This window comes from Aegilops tauschii, chromosome 2, assembly GCF_002575655.3.
Source record: "Aegilops tauschii subsp. strangulata cultivar AL8/78 chromosome 2, Aet v6.0, whole genome shotgun sequence".
Lineage (NCBI taxonomy): Eukaryota > Viridiplantae > Streptophyta > Magnoliopsida > Poales > Poaceae > Aegilops > Aegilops tauschii.
In genome coordinates, this window is record NC_053036.3 from 650,518,337 (window position 1) to 650,535,647 (window position 17,311).

The window sequence follows — 17,311 nt, forward strand, 5'->3', positions numbered from 1 at the left end:
ACCATTGTATAAAAGAAAAGCCTGGACGCAACATCAACACCTCGACCTACTTCATTCAGAACCCCTGAAGCACACCCCTGGTCTCTCCATACAAGAATAATCTGTATATACAAAATATAGCATACAAGCACAAAAAATTGAAATCAAATATTGGTGCGGATCCACATGTAAATCATATGAAAATACACAAAAAATGCAGTGTATAAATGCATTCACTTCCACCGGTTCATACTGAACAGTAAAAACATAACCACATCCAGCAAACAACATTTATATAGTAAGAAAGCTGATAAAATGGTGACCCACCAGGAAAGTATGTGGAAAAATGGCAACTGGAATTATAAAGCACCTCAACCAATCTTTCAAACAACTTGTAATCAGGAGTTCATAAAGTAGATAGTATACAGGGTATAGAAAACATGACCTCCTGATTAGATTGCCTAGATCCTTTGGCATATAATTTCCGAATACCAGCTGAAATCCTATAAATTCTGGAAAAGTAGGTGACACCTAGAAATTACACCTAGAAATTCATGAGTGAGGCTGAGGACAATGTGGTGTAAATTCTAAAACTTAGTATATATGCCTTTGTTATCTGTATATGATCTGCGCTCGAGAAATATTTATCTGTATGAACTGGTAGTGCACCAAAAAATTAATTTTCAGTGAGATTTGTATGCACTGTAAGTGCAACAGGAAACCAATTTTCAGTGAAACTTGGAACTGGGGCAATGTTTGATGTCCTATGCATCCAAAACAATTATACTTGGATAGCTCATTAACACATACCGATTGCATGTGACATTAAGTATGTGTCAAGTCGCACGTGATTATAGATGATAAATGTGCCTTGGGGAGTTACTGTCCGACCTTATTTTGTATCTGAGTCGGGAAGAGATTACTATAAATGGCACGGTTAGCCCCTTAATCATAGAACAAAAAAATGTATGTATGCAGCATTCCTAAACCAAGCATGCCGAGAGCTGATCATGGCTCTCAGTTATCAACCGAACTCTAAAAAGAACAAAAGGCTGAATTGATAGTTACAGGAATACATCAACAACAAAGAATTGGATTGGGATCTGGCCGGCCTTACTTTGTATCTGAGGGGCGGATCTGGCCGCCGGCTGGGTCCTTGGGTGCGGGTGCGAGGAGAGGGCGGCGGCGGTTTGGTGCGCCCGCGGAGGAGTGGAGTGGAGTGGAGGCCGACGGGGTTGGGGAGAGGATGGAGCTGGGTGGCTGCGGCGGCGGCGGCCGGAGGCAGGGCAAGTCGACGAACACCCATGCGGCAGCGGCGGCGGTGACGGCGACGGCGACGGGGGCGTGAGGAACCCTAGCGCGCGAGGGGCTAGGGGACAGGAGCGACTCGTCCCTGCGTTTTTCATTTGACGGGAGATCGGGAGGAGCGGTGTTTCCCGAGGGCTGGTTTTTTCTTCTGCAGTGCCTATGTGGGGTGGGGAGGGGGGTGGGAGGTGACGAAAAAAAACCAGCGAAAATAAACCATGGAGACTATTCACCAACTCAGACATTAGCAGTAGAGATTTCTTTAAATTTTGTTAGGGTTTGTGTCCTGCTAAGGTGAGACGGTGGCGGCTCCCTGGAGATGAAATAAGATTGTCCCCACCTAGCCTTCGTATCGGTGGTGTGTTTAGCATCATCGGTGGGCGTGTGAAGGTGTGTCTCCTGTGGATCTGTCTATGGTGGATCTGTTCTGACCTGGTCGTCGCTCGTCTACGTTCGTGTGTCTTCAGGTTAGATCCTTCTGATCTACACTACTATTCATCGGCGGCGGTTGTTCTTCTGGTACGCTTTCTCTATAGGGACTTAGCAGCACGACTTTTTAACTGTCTACTACAACATGTTTTGCCCGGCTCCGGCGAGGGAGGGGCGATGACAGCGGCGCCCCTTTGGCTCACTTCAGTGCTTGTAGTCGTCGCTAGGAGGTCTACGGATCTGAATGTAATTTTTCTTATTGTTGATGTTTGTTGTACTGCCATGATTAAAAATGAGTAGATCTAAATTTTTTTCACACACACGCGCGCGCGCACACACACAACCTAGTGGGAGACCAACACGACACGACCTGGTGTTGTTTATAATTTCACAAACATCGGTTTCACCACTGGGAAAAGGTTTATAGGTGAAATCACATTAGTGGTGAACAGTATAAGAACCGCCACTGCTATTTTGAAAAACCAGTAGTGGCAGGAGAAAAATGTCTGCGGTCATTACTATGTGCACACTAGTGGCGGAAAAAAACCAGCACGTGACGGGTGACAAACTTGTGCCCGCCATTGCATTGTCATGCACCAGTGGCCGGCGAAAAGTTTGTGCACCAAAGCAACCTTCACAAACCCGCGCTATTTAAAAAGAAGATCAAAAGCTAGTAGCGGCGGGCACCCATGGTTGCCCGCCACAGATATTAAGTAAAACAAATGCTTCAAAATATCATATTTACTAACCCTAGAATGGTGGCCAAATTTGAGCATGACAATTTGGATGTGTATATTAAACATAGAAAAGTTTGAATGGGAAATGATATAGAAAAAGAGTTCCCTGTGGTAGGTCGTGATTTTCGTTCCAAACTCTGATACATTGTCGGAGAGTTCAATTTGTACATGAAGTGTATCAAGTTTCTGTCGTAAAACTCTCAAATTTCTATCACACCTTACAGGGGTCCTACGAAAACGCAATACCAAGTTTCCACCCTTTCCGAGCTCATTTGCACGTCCATTGAAACAGAAGAGCTTTTTATCCTTTTTAATTGTAGAAAATTTAGTTAATGCTTTATAAATAGAAAAACAACTCAAAAAGTGGTCAAATTTGAACGTGGCACTTGCGGTGGTGTGTATTACACATAGCAAAATTTTGCAGGTGAAAGGATGTAAAAAAAATTGATTTTGCACGGTAGAAAATGGTTTTCGTTTGAAACCATGATTCTTCATCGGAGAGTGTTCAGTTTGTACACAAAGTGCATCAAATTTTTGCCGTACACTCTCAAATTTCTAAGACACCATACATGTTTTCTATGAAGACACCATGCCAAGTTTCAACCCTTTCCAAGTTCGTTTGCACGTTATTTTGAATCAATGGTCTTTTAAACATTTTTAATTGCCGAAAAATCTGCTAATGCTTTAAAAATAGCGAACCAACCCACAAATAGCTAAGTTTGAGCACCCACTTTGGATGGTGTGTATTAAATATAGAACATGTTTGAATGGGAAATGCTGTAAAATATAGAGTTCCGCGTGGTAGGCGGCGGCTTTCATTCGAAACACTGATACTCCACTGGAGAGTGTTCAGTTTATACGCTAGGGGCATAATATATTTGTCTCACACTCTGAAATTTCAAACATACACTACAGGGATCCTATGAAGACACCATACCAAGTTTCATCCCTTTCCGAGCTCGTTTGCATGTTATTTGGAACCGAAGAGCTTTTTGCCCTTTTTTAATTGCTGAAAAATTACTTTATACTTTAAAAATAGAAGACAAACTCAACGTGGCCAAATTTGAGCATGGCACTTTGGATGTTGTGTATTAAACATTATAAAGGTTTGATGGGAAAATGATGTAAAAATAGATTTCCCCGTGGTAGGCGGTGGTTTTTGTTCGAAACCCTCGTACTTCGTCGGAGAGTATCCAGTTTGTACACGAATTGTATCAAGTTTTTGCCGTAATGCTCTCGAATTTCTTCAACACCCTACAGGTGTCCTATGAAGACACAATGTCAAATTTCATCTCTTTCCAAGCTCGTTTGTATATTATTTGGAACCAAAAAGCTTTTTCCCCTTTTAATTGCTGGGAAATCAGTTAATGCTTTAAAATAACAAACCAACTCAAGGCCAACTTTGAGAATGGAACTTCGAAAGGTGAGTATTAAACATAGAATTTTTTTGAAGGAGAAATGATGTAAAAAATAGAGTTCAGCGTGGTAGGCGGTGGTTTTCGTTTGAAACCATGATACTTCACCAGAGAGTGTTCAATTTATACACGAAGTGCATCAATTTTTTTCGCAACACTGGAATTTCTAACATGCGCTACAGGGATCCTATGAAGACACAATACAAAGTTTCATCCTTTTCCGCGCTCGTTTGCACGCTATTTGGAACCGTAGAGCTCTTTGCCCTTTTTAATTGCTGAAAAAATATTTAACACTTAAAAAATAGCAAACCAACTCAAAAAGTGGCCAAACTTGAGCATGTCACTGGATCCTGTGTATCAAACATTGTAAACGTTTGATGGGAAAATGATGTAAAAATAGAGTTTCCTGTTGTAGGCGGTGGTTTTTGTTCGAAACCATTGTACTTCATCACAGAGTGTTCAGTTTATACACGATGCATATTTTTTGCCATAACTCTCTGGAATTTCTAAAACACACTATAGGGTTCCTATGAAGACACCATACTAAGCTTCATCCCTTGCCGAGCTCGTTTGCACGTTATTTGGAACCAAAGAGATTTTCCCTTTTAATTGCAGGGAAATCAGTTAATGCTTTTAAAATAACAAACTAACTCAAAAAGTGGCAAGAGTTGAGCATGGCACTTTGGATGGTGTTTAATAAACATAGAAAAAGTTTGAATGAGAAATGATGTAGACTTCTACGTGGCAGGCGATGGTTTTTGTTCAAAACCCTGATACTTTGTCAGCATGCCATAGCCAAGGCCTATGAGAGGTTCCTCTTGCTCAGCTCCTTTAGCATGTCGGCCCCTGACTCCATCAGCTTGGACATCTCGATTGCCTTATTCTCGCGTCTCACGCTCGAGAGGGAAAATCACACGATACTGGTACCAGCTTGTGCATTCCCCTAGGAGGAACTTGGCATGTTCATCACCAAGGATAAAGTCAAAACAGTTGGAATAGTCACCCCCATGGAGACAATTGAACCAATGACGCCGACGCCAGGGATGCCTGCGGCCCCTTGTAGAAATGTAGTCGTCGGAACAACTAAACAGACGGCTGATGGGGGTCCGCAGCACCACCGGCAACTCCCTTAGGACTCCGGCTCGACGAACCCCTCCTAAGGAAGTTCATTTTCCTGAGAAAAATTCTGAAATTTTTGGACCACAAAAAGATGTTAAATAAAACTTGACAAGATTGATAGCAACTACTCATATAAGTGTCTAGAAGCTATATCAAGCTTTCAAACTACTTAAAACCAAATAACTTCAACATGCAAGCTCATTTCGAGTGGCACCAACGGTAAAAACAATAAGCAAAATTAATATAATCAAATAAAACAAAAACAATTGGATAAATGGAGGAGTCACATACCCAGGAGTAATCCCAAAAAACAGTTTTGGAAACGAAGCTTCGAGAAATGAGATCGAAAATCTCAGTTTTGGAAGCAAGAACACGAGAACAAGAGCTAACCATGATTTTTTATAGAGGAGTAAGATGAAGTGTGAAGGATTCGGAAGAGGAAGAGTTATTGTCATAATTCTTCCAATAGAGTTTATACTATTCATTGGACTTTCTTACTTCGGGAAACATACCGTATGTTCATTACCATTCACATAAAAAGTGACCTTGCTTTTGTTGCAATCAATAACAACCCCTGCAGTATTCAAAAAGATTCCACCAAGGATAATCGACATGTTGTTGTCCTTGGGCATATCAAGAATAACAAAGTCTGTTAAGATAGCAACATTCGCAACTACAGCAGGAACATCCTCACAAATTCCAATATGTATAGCAGTTAATTTGTCAGCCATTTGCAAAGATATTTCAGTAGGTGTCAACTTGCTCAAATCAAGTCTTCTATATAAAGAGAAATGCATAACACTAACACCAGCTCCCAAATCACACAAAGAAGTTTTGACATAATTACTTTTGATAGAGCATGTTATGTTAGGTATTCCTAGGTCCCCTAACTTCTGAGGTATTTTCCTTCAAATGAATAGTTTGCAAGCATGGTAGAATTTCAGCCTCAGGTATTTTCCTTTTATTAGTAATAATATTCTTCATGTATTATATGGAGGCATTTTCATAATGTCAGTCAAAGGTGTTCTCAAATAGAAAGGTCTAAGCATTTCAACAAAACGATTAGAAGCCTCTTCATCTCTACATTTCACAACCTTACTAGGAAATGGCATAGGTTTTGGAACCCATGGTTCTCTTTCTTTACCGTGTTTCCTAGCAACAAAGTCTCTTTTATCATATCTTTTATTTTATGAGGTGGGTTATCAAGCTCTTTGTTATTGTCTAGTGGAGCATCATTATGATGATCCTTAACATCATCATTATCATTATCACTAGGTATATGCTCATTACCATATTGTGTCTCAGCATCAGAAATGGACATTATTTGGATTCTCAGAAGGTTTTTCTACAACAGTTTCACCAGAAGCATGCAAAATCCTTATTCTTTTTCTTCTTTCTAGGTGAACTAGGTGCATCATTCTTAATTTTCCAAGAGTCTTTCTCAATTCTTTTAGGATGACCTTTAGAATATAAATACCACCAGTAACTACTCTAATAGCATGATCATTCATTTTATTATTCATCTCATTAAGTAAATCATTTTGTGATTTAGAAACTTGTCCTTCTGAGTTTGAACCATAGAATCATATTTACATAAGCTTTTAACATCATTAGCAATTCTAAACATCAAATCACTCAGGCGTTCAATCATGATAGCATTACGTTTCAATTGATTACTAGTTTGCATACTGAAGTTTTCTTCCTTGACAATGAAATTATCAAATTCATCCAAACGTTGACTAGGAGATTTATTATATGGAATATCACCCTCATCAAAGTTATAAAGAGAATTTGCCTCTACTACCTACGTCGGGATGTCAAGTCCACGTATTTCTTCAATAGGTGGTAAATTCTTAACATCTTCATATTTAACACCCTTTCCTTTCATATATTTCTTTGCCTCTTGAATATCTTCTCCTCTTCTTTGGAGTTGGCCTAGGCAGTGGTTCAAGAAGTGTCCAATCATCAACATTCCTCAATATATTACCCAGTAATTCCTGAGCCCGTTCACCAGTTCATTCCCAGAAAACAAAGCTGGCACAACTATTTAGGTAGTCCCTAGAAGCATTAGTTAGTCCATTATAAAAGATATCAAGTATTTTATTTTTCTTAAGAGGATGATCAGGCAAAATATTTAATAATTGAAGCAACCTCCCCTAAGCTTGAGGGAGATGCTCTTCCTCAAATTGCACAAACTTACATATTTCCTGTAAGGCGGCTTGTTTCTAATGAGCAAGAAAATATTTTTCGGAGAAGTAATATATCATATCTTGGGGAGTACGCACACAACCAGGAGCAAGAGTATTAAACCATTCTTTAGCATCCCCCTTTAATGAGAAAGGAAATAACTTAAGAATATAGTAGTAGCGAATTTTTCCTCATGAGCAAAATGGTGGATATGTCATTTCATTTAGTAAGATGTGGCACAACAGTTTCAGTTTCATAACCATGAAAATGATCGGATTATACCTAAGTAATAAGTTTAGGATCAATAGAGAATTCATAATCCTTATCAGTAACAAAGATAGGAGAGGTTGCAAACTTAAAATCATATTTCATTCTTTCTATCATAGCCTTTTCATTCAGCGTACAATCAAGAAATTCTTCAGTAATCTCCCCATCCATAACATAACCTTGAGGTACCTTAGGCATTTCAAATCTAGTAGGAGAGCTAGGCATAATAGGTGAATCATAATTTTTAGTAGTTTCTGCAGTCTCAAGTTCTTTAGCTTTCGCAATTTGTTCATCAAGAAATTCACCTAGTGACACAGATTCATCAAGCCAAGTATTGGCATTACCACACGTTTCATTTGCAACAGAAGTAGTATCATCAATTACTTGTGACATGTCAGAATGAATAGCAGGTGGTGGTGTCGCAAGCCTACTTAAAACATAAGGTGAATCAAGTGCGGAAATAGATGGCGGTTCCTTACGTCCCCTCATCTTAGATAGTACGATCTTGGTCTTGGCATCTTTCCGATTCTTCATAGTGATCAACAGATAAATAATTCTCAAGTGAACTCAATAAATAGAGCTATGCTCCCCGGCAACGGTGCCAGAAAAAAAGGTCTTGGTAACCCACAAGTATATGGGATCGCGACAGTCTTCCAGGGTAGTATTTCACCCAAATTTATTAATTCGACACAAGGGGAGCGAAAGAATATTTATGAGCCTTAGAAGTTGAGTTGTCAATTCAACCACACCCGGAAAGCTAAATATCTGCACTAAAGTATTTAGTAGCACAGTAGTATGGTAGTTTCATAATAGTGGTAACAGTAGCATTAGTAACGATGACAGTAATAGTAGCAGTATTGTAGTTATTGTAACATTAGCAACAACAGTAGTAACTTAGCAAAGATCAATATGAGCGAAGTGTAGTCATTGGATCATCGATGGATATTTGTGTTGGATGACATTCATCATGTAACAATCACAACCTAGAGCGATACACAATAGCTCCAACTCATCAATTCAATGTAGGCATGTATTCCGTATATAGTCATATGTGTTTATAATAAAAACTTGCATGATATCTTTTGTCCTACCCTCCTGTGGCAGCGGGATCCGTAAGGTAATCTAAGGGATATTAAGTCCTCCTTTTAATAGAGAATCAGAACAAAGCATAAACACATGGTGAATACATGATCTCCTCGAATTACAGTCATCCCCGGAGAGTATCCCAATTATTGTCACCTCCGGGTCCATGGTTCAGAATAATAACAAGTGCATACAACTAGCAGATAGGATCAAGAACTCAAAATATTTATGAAAACATAGAGGGTTTAGATCTGAAATCATGGCACTCAATCCCTAGTGACAAGCATTAGGCATAGCAAAGTCATAGCAACATCAATCTCAGAACATAGTGGATATTAGGGATCAAGCCCTAATAAATTGACTCAATTACATGAGAAATACCATCCAACTCCATCAGCATCCAACAAACCTATGAAGGAATTACTCACTCCCGGGGGTGAGCATCATGAAATTGTTGATGGAGGATGGTTGATATGACGACAGTGACGAATCCCCCTCTCGGGGGCCCCAAATGGACTCCAGAACAGCCCCCCTGATGAACAACAAGAGGTGGTAGCAGCTCCGTATAGTAAAACATGATGAACCTTTTTCTCTCTCTTTTTTTCTCGGGGAAACAGAATTTATAGGCTTGGAATTTGGTCAGACGGCCACCTGTGTGACCCACAAGGCATCAGGGTGCGCCCTAGGGGTAGGCACGCCCTGTTACCTTGTGAGCAACTGATGGCGCCTACCCAGTGGATCTTCATTCCAATATTATTTGTTTATTTAATAAAAAATATCCGCAATGTTTCGTCCGATTCTGAGAACTTTTATTTCTGATAAAAACAACATCATGGTAGTTCTGCTAAAAACAGTCTCGGTCCGGGTTAGTTTCATTCAAATCATGCAAATTGGAGTCCACAACAATAGCAAAAGTGTTTGGAAAAGTAGATACGACGGAGACGTATCAGTCCACGTCCATGAGCTGGGGTATGTTCAACATGGTCTTCACTTCTCAGTTCGCCGGTCCTCACAGGCACGACGATGTCAACATCCTGGTGGCGGGGTGTAACCTGCTTAGTCGGCTCAGATAATGGGGCGACTGAGCGGACGACATTGTCTTACTCGTGGTCTTCTGCTGGTGGGTGAAACTGGTCTTGTGCTTGTTGCATTAGCGAGGAGACAACTAAGAAATTACTTGCCTCTTCGCCACTAGAAGGCATCCTCTCTTGAGGAGATCTCTCAGCCAACCAATAAGGGGCACCTTGAGTCCGTCAAATAGTTAGAAATCTTTCCAGCGATGAACAGTCGGGTTTCTCCAGTGAGACCTCAATTGACTTGGGGGCTACTGTCGGGGTTATACCCACGGGGTAGGTCCAAGTATGGAAATATCTCGGCTAAGAGCCATAGCCCATCAAGGATACGGTCTAGAAGTATGTGGGTCAAGGGAAATACTTCCAGCCCACAAGCGTTACGGACCAAGATAGTGAAAGCTAAAGAGCTTCTCATGATCAGGCCAAGTCATAACAGCTGGATCCTACACCCCTAGATGGAGAAGGCCCAACAGTCGGTCACCATGAAGGCGGGAGCAGTCGGACATTCTGCCGTCGGTTGCGACCTAGGATAAATGACCCCCACGATGTCTTAATTACTTTTGTTACCTAACGGTGTTATAATCTAGTTAAATAAGGCAATTACTAGCCGTAATGACTATGAGGAGTCGGCCATGAACAACATTAATACCAGCCCATTATGACACCCCTTCTAGCACACTCTATATAAGCCGGGAGGAGGGCACCAGACTGAGGGTTGAACTCTTTCATAGTGTACCTTACGCCAAGAGTTAAGAGCATCACAGAAGTAGGGAATTACCTCCACTAGAGAGGGTCTGAATATGTACAAATCCATGGGTGTACTCCCGTCTGTACTGATCGATAGATATCATTGCCTCTACATACAAACCCCTTATAGCATTGTCTGGATTATATCCACGACAGCTTTGGACCTGGTGTGGGAAAAGACCGATTTAAGCGTTCCTACTCAGCTAGACCCGTAGGAGCTTTAAACATGGAACGGGCCATGATTTAGGTGCAAGGCAAGCAATCAAACAGGCCAAAACTACATGGCGCGGCCTGACGCAATGTAGGCTACGGCTACCAAACACGCCAATGTGTATGGCTCCATTTTATTTCATACCGGCATACAAGCTTTTCTTTCTCTCCCTCTCAGTGCATGTCGTAGATTGGCTGTTCAATTTTTCAATGTGTGCAATCGTCTACCTAGCAGAGTACAACGGTGCCATTAAAATACTATTGAGATCCAATCTCTAGCAGCGCTTTTTTTTGCACAGAACACTTTCTGAAAAAAACCAAAATATATATGTGTAAGGCCAAAAAAGAAAGGGACAATTGCATTTTTGCCCCTAGTTGGTTCCTACCCACGGGTTTTGCCCTTACTTTTCGAGCTTGCTCAGTTTTGCCCTTACTTTTTCCGTTGAGGTCCCTCCAATGCCCTTTGACCGTTTGACCAAAACATTGAAAATTCATATGAACTCGGAAAAATGCAAATAAGATATCAAAATATGTAGATAAACATTACCTTTATGTGCATATCATTTGCATTCAGGACAAAAGCACACTTTAAACTACCTGAGGTAATTAATATTATTAACATTATTAAAAATAAAAAGGTATAAACAATATTTTTTTCATGAATAAAAATTACAATGCAAATGTAGGTAATGTTTTCTGAACATCCTAATATCTTATTTGCATTTTTCTGAGTTCGTATCAACTTGTTATGAAGTTTCCAAATAATGGTCAAAGTCATTAGAACATTCTTAACAAGATGATACGAACTCAGAAAAATGCAAATAAGATATCTGGATGTTCAGAAAACATCACCTACATTTGCATGTATTTTTTATTCATGAAAAATATATATTATTTATACCTTTTTATTTTTGATAATGTTAATAACATTAATTACCTCAGGTAGTTTAAAGGGTGCTTTTGTCCTGAATGCAAATAATATGCACATAAAGGTAATGTTTATCTGAACATTTTGATATCTTATTTGCATTTTTCCGAGTTCATATGAATTAGTTATGAATTTTCAAAGTTTCGGTCAAACGGTCAAAGGGCATTCGAGGGACCTCGACGGAAAAAGTAAGGGCAAAACTGAGCAAGCTCGAAAAGTAAGGACAAAACCCGTGGGTAGGAACCAACTAGGGGTAAAAATGCAATTGTCCCAAAAAGAAAACCAAATCTGTACTGTTTATTCTAAGGATACTTGTGCTTCGGATTACTTATCGGGAAAAACTAACTGGCAACCAATCGCTGAGAAGGGGTGACAAGCGAACCCTTCTTAGTGGTAATTTTAGTTTGAGATGGGATCAAAAGATAGCCGTTTAAAAACGAAAACTGCTGACAGAAACTATCATGTCGCTATGAATAAACTGTCATCCACTCAAACTAGAAATGACACCGAAATCGTTCGCAAATGTCACTCCCTCTGACGATTTCGGTGTCATTTCTAGTTTAAGTGGATGACAGTTTATTCAGAGCGACATGATAGTTTCTGTCAGCAGTTTTCGTTTTTAAACGGCTATCTTTTGAGAAGATCCACGAGCACATCGCAGGAGGCGCCGGCATGTCCGTCCTCCAAAACATGGCCGTCTCTGTCCAGGAACTCTACATCAGCAAGAAGCTGCGGCCGGCGCCGCGGCAGGCGTCCCAGTTGCTCCACCTGGTGCATCACTACTTTCAGCCAACCAATCCGCCTCCGGAAATGGCAGCGAGCACGGCACGGCGCAGCGGCCGGTGGCGCCGGGCGACGGAGTACGGCAGGTACGGCGGCATGCATGCGGTTCAAGCGCCGGGCCTTCGTGAACGGCGAGGAGTGGACCGTCCTCGACGTGCGCCTTAAGCGAGGCACACTGTGCATCCCCCATCTGCGGGTCGACAGCAACACGTGGGCCGTCCTGCGTAACCTGATGGCGCTGGAGGAGCGGCGTACTGCCTCTTCATGTCACAGGTGGCCGGTACGGTGGAGGACGTCAGGCTACTGGTTAACGCAGGGATCGTCGAGCACTTCCTGCCGAGTGACGAGCAGGTCGCTCAAGGCTTCGCGGACCTCTGCAATGGGGTGGTCATGGACGTCGACAACCTTGACCGGAACTACCTCAAGCCCATCTGGCACAAGCTGCAGGAACGCTGCCAGAGCCGCGTGTTTAGATTCATGGGATGGTTCTGCCATGACCGCCACCTCGGTATCGGTATGGCTATCGTGTTCCTTATGGCTGTCATCAAGTCACGCAGACGTTCTATGCAGTTACCGGCCGGAGGTGACTAGAGTCTGTATAATTAGTTCTCAGGGCATGAGTCGATCATATCCCACATTTAGGGTAGTCTTCTTTGTTGTTGTTTTTCTTTTTGAGGCTAGTGTGCTTTGTTGTTTTGTCCGTTGAATGAACGGTAGTCTCATAGTTACTTTTTTCTGTTCCTCTTTTGTCCCCTCCCTTTAGAATGGTCAGCTGCTTTAAAAGAGCCCGATGTGTTGGTAAGGCATCTCCAGCGCTAACCTCAATTTGGACACGGTATCATTTCGTGGGCCGATGGAGACCAGCCTATCCAACCATAGTCACATACATTTCAAACCACATTTCCACAAACCGGTCGAATTTTCATTTAAACCATACGAAAACATTGACATTCCAAACATATTTCAATTAAACTATAAAGGAGTAGGCTAGGCTATTCTAACCTAGTCTATCGCCAAACCTATTCCTACGACATCTCTTCCCTATGTTTGGCAGCCCAATCACCGAAACGTTGTAAGGCCCGGAGGTATATGCTTTTTTTTAAAACGAAGACGCTCGACGCGTCCGGTTTTAACTTTATAAAGCCCTCAATAGGCAGCCTACACACAGATAAAGTCTTACTACATGTCCAGAACCCTCAAAAGATCAAACGATACGAGGGCATTAAGTTTCGGGCTACAAGCCTTAGACGGCTAGGCCAGAGCATGCAGGCTCGAAGCGATGAAGCCAAAAGGTGCCACCAAACCCTACGGTTGCGGCGCAGGAGCTCTTGCCAAAGTGTATACCTGACGAAGACGGGCAATGGCGAGCTGCAGGAGATCAACGTCTTGATGCCTTCCCAGCGGCGCCCACTGCTGCAAAAAGATGACACATTTGAAGATAACATCAGCCGGATGTGAGGGGAAGACTCCCTCGATCGTAAGTTTGTTCCTAATGCGCCACAGTGCCCAAAGTAATGCCCCCACGCAGTACGACATGACACGTCTAGCAGAACCAGAGACCGACGATAGGAGAGCGCTGATACGTCTCCAACGTATCTAATTTTTGATTGTTCCATGCTATATTATATTCTGTTTTGGACATTAATGGGCTTTATTATACACTTTTATATTATTTTTGGGACTAACCTATTAACCGGAGGCCCAGCCCAGAATTGCTGTTTTTTGCCTATTTCAGAGTTTCGCAGAAAAAGAATATCAAACAGAGTCCAAACGGAATGAAACCTTCGGGAACGTGATTTTCGGAACGAACGTGATTCAGAGGACTTGGACCCTACATCAAGACATCAACCAGGAGGGCACGAGGTAGGGGGCGCGCCTACCCCCTGGGCGCGCCCTCCACCCTCGTGGGCCCCACGTTGCTCCACCGACGTACTTCTTCCTCCTATATATAACTACGTACCCCCAAACTACCAGATACGGAGCCAAAAACCTAATTCCACCGCCGCAACCTTCTGTACCCATGAGATCCCATCTTGGGGCCTTTTCCGGAGCTCCGCCGGAGGGGGCATCGATCACGGAGGGCTTCTACATCAACACCATAGACTCTCCGATGATGTGTGAGTAGTTTACCTCAGACCTTCGGGTCCATAGTTATTAGCTAGATGGCTTCTTCTCTTTTTTTGGATCTCAATACAATGTTCTCCCCCTCTCTAGTGGAGATCTATTCAATGTAATCTTCTTTTGCGGTGTGTTTGTTGAGATCGATGAATTGTGGGTTTATGATCAAGTTTATCTATGAACAATATTTGAATCTCCTCTGAATTCTTTTATGTATGATTGGTTAGCTTTGCAAGTCTCTTCGAATTATCAGTTTGGTTTGGCCTACTAGATTGATCTTTCTTGCAATGGGAGAAGTGCTTAGCTTTGGGTTCAATCTTGCGGTGTCCTTTCCCAGTGACAGTAGGGGCAGCAAGGCACGTATTGTATTGTTGCCATCGAGGATAACAAGACGGGGTTTATATCATATTGCATGAGTTTATCCCTCTACATCATGTCATCTTGCTTAAAGCGTCACTCTGTTCTTATGAACTTAATTACTCTAGATGCATGCTGGATAGCGGTCGATGTGTGGAGTAATAGTAGTAGATGCAGCCAGGAGTCGGTCTACTTGTCTCAGACGTGATGCCTATATACATGATCATACCTAGATATTCTCATAACTATGCTCAGTTCTGTTAATTGCTCAACAGTAATTTGTTCACCCACCGTAATACTTATGCTCTCGAGAGAAGCCTCTAGTGAAACCTATGGCCCCCGGGTCTATTTTCCATCATATTAATCTTCCAACAGTTAGCTATTTTATTACCTTTTATTTTACTTTGCATCTTTATCATAAAAATACCAAAAATATTATCTTATCATATCTATCAGATCTCACTCTCGTAAGTGACCGTGAAGGGATTGACAACCCCTTTATTGCGTTGGTTGTGAGGATTTATTTGTTTGTGTAGGTGCGAGGGACTCGTGCGTGGTCTCCTACTGGATTGATACCTTGTTTCTCAAAAACTGAGGGAAATACTTACGCTACTTTGCTGCATCACCCTTTCCTCTTCAAGGGAAAACCAACGCAGTGCTCAAGAGGTAGCAAGAAGGATTTCTGGCGCCGTTGCCGGGGAGATTCGCGCCAAGTCAAGTCAAGATTTGACTCCCAGCAACGAGCCATTTCTGGCGCCGTTGCCGGGGAGTCTACGCAAAAGTCAACATACCAAGTACCCATCACAAACCCTTATCTCCCGCATTACATTATTTTCCATTTGCCTCTCGTTTTCCTCTCCCCCACTTCACCCTTGCCGTTTTATTCGCCCTCTCTTTTCCGTTCGCCTTTTTTCCGCTTGCATCTTGTTTGCTCGTGTGTTGGATTGCTTGCTTGTCACGATGGCTCAAGATAATACCAAATTGTGTGACTATACCAATGCCAACAACAATGATTTCCTCCGATTGCTCCTCTTACCGATACTGAATCTTGTGAAATCAATGCTGCTCTGTTGAATCTTGTCATGAAAGATCAATTCGCCGGCCTTCCTAGTGAACATGCCGCTACCCATCTAAATAGCTTCGTTGATTTGTGTGATATGCAAAAGAAGAAAGATGTGGATAATGATATTGTAAACTGAAGCTATTTCCTTTTTCGCTTAGAGATCGTGCTAAAGCTTGGTTTTCATCTTTGCCTAAAAATAGTATTGATTCTTGGAATAAGTGCAAAGATGCTTTTATCTCTAAGTATTTTCCTCCCGCTAAGATCATCTCTCTTATAAATGATATCATGAATTTTAAGCAACTTGATCATGAACATGTTGCACAAGCTTGGGAGAGGATGAAATTAATGATACACAATTTCCCTACACATGGTTTCAATTTGTGGATGATTTTACAAAAATTTTATGCCGGATTGAATTTTGCTTCTAGAAATCTTTTAGATTCGGCCGCGGGAGGCACTTTTATGGAAATCACTTTAGGAGAAGCTACTAAACTCCTAGATAATATTATGGTTAATTATTATCAATGGCACACCGAAAGATCTACTAATAAAAAGTGCATGCGATAGAAGAAATTAATGTTTTGAGTGGAAAGATGGATGAACTTATGAAATTATTTGCTAATAAAAGTGTTTCTTCTGATCCTAATGATATGCCTTTGTCTACCTTGATTGAGAATAATAATGAATCTATGGATGTGAATTTTGTTGGTAGGAATAATTTTGGTAACAACGCGTATAGAGGAAACTTTAATCCTAGGCCGTATCCTAGTAATTCCTCTAATAATTATGGTAATTCCTACAACAATTCTTATGTAAATTTTAATAAGATACCTTCTGAATTTGAGACTAGTGTTAAGGAGTTTATGAATTCGCAAAAGAATTTCAATGCTTTGCTTGAAGAAAAATTGCTTAAAGTTGATGAATTGGCTAGGAACGTTAATAGAATTTCTCTTGATGTTGATTCTTTGAAATTTAGATCTATTCCTCCTAAGCATGATATCAATGAGTCTCTCAAAGTCATGAGAATTTCCATTGATGAGTTCAAAGAAAGAACCGCTAGGATGCGTGCTAAGAAAAATTGTTTTGTGAAAGTGTGTTCTTCTAGTTTCTATGAAAAATAAAGATGAAGATCTAAAAGTTATTGATGTGTCCCCTATTAAATCTTTGTTTTTCAATATGAATCTTGATAATGATGGGACTGAATATGATCCACCTTTACCTAGAAGGCGTTCCAAAAATTCGGAGTTTTTAGATCTTGATGCAAAAATTGGTAAAAGTGGGATTGAAGAGATCAAAACTCTAGATATTAATGTACCCACTATTTTGGATTTCAAGTAATTTAATTATGATAATTGCTCTTTGATAGATTGTATTTCCTTGTTGCAATCCGTGCTAAATTCTCCACATGCTTATAGTCAACACAAAGCTTTTACTAAACATATCGTTGATGCTTTGATGCAATCTTATGAGAAAAACTTGAGTTGGAAGTTTCTATCCCTAGAAAACTTTAT

The 17,311-nt window shown here is 41.1% G+C and overlaps 1 pseudogene; it reads left to right on the forward strand.

The window, feature by feature from the left end:
* Positions 1-12,151: 12,151 nt before the first annotated feature.
* LOC120974320 (uncharacterized) lies at positions 12,152-13,624 on the forward strand (annotated as a pseudogene).
* Positions 13,625-17,311: the final 3,687 nt, after the last annotated feature.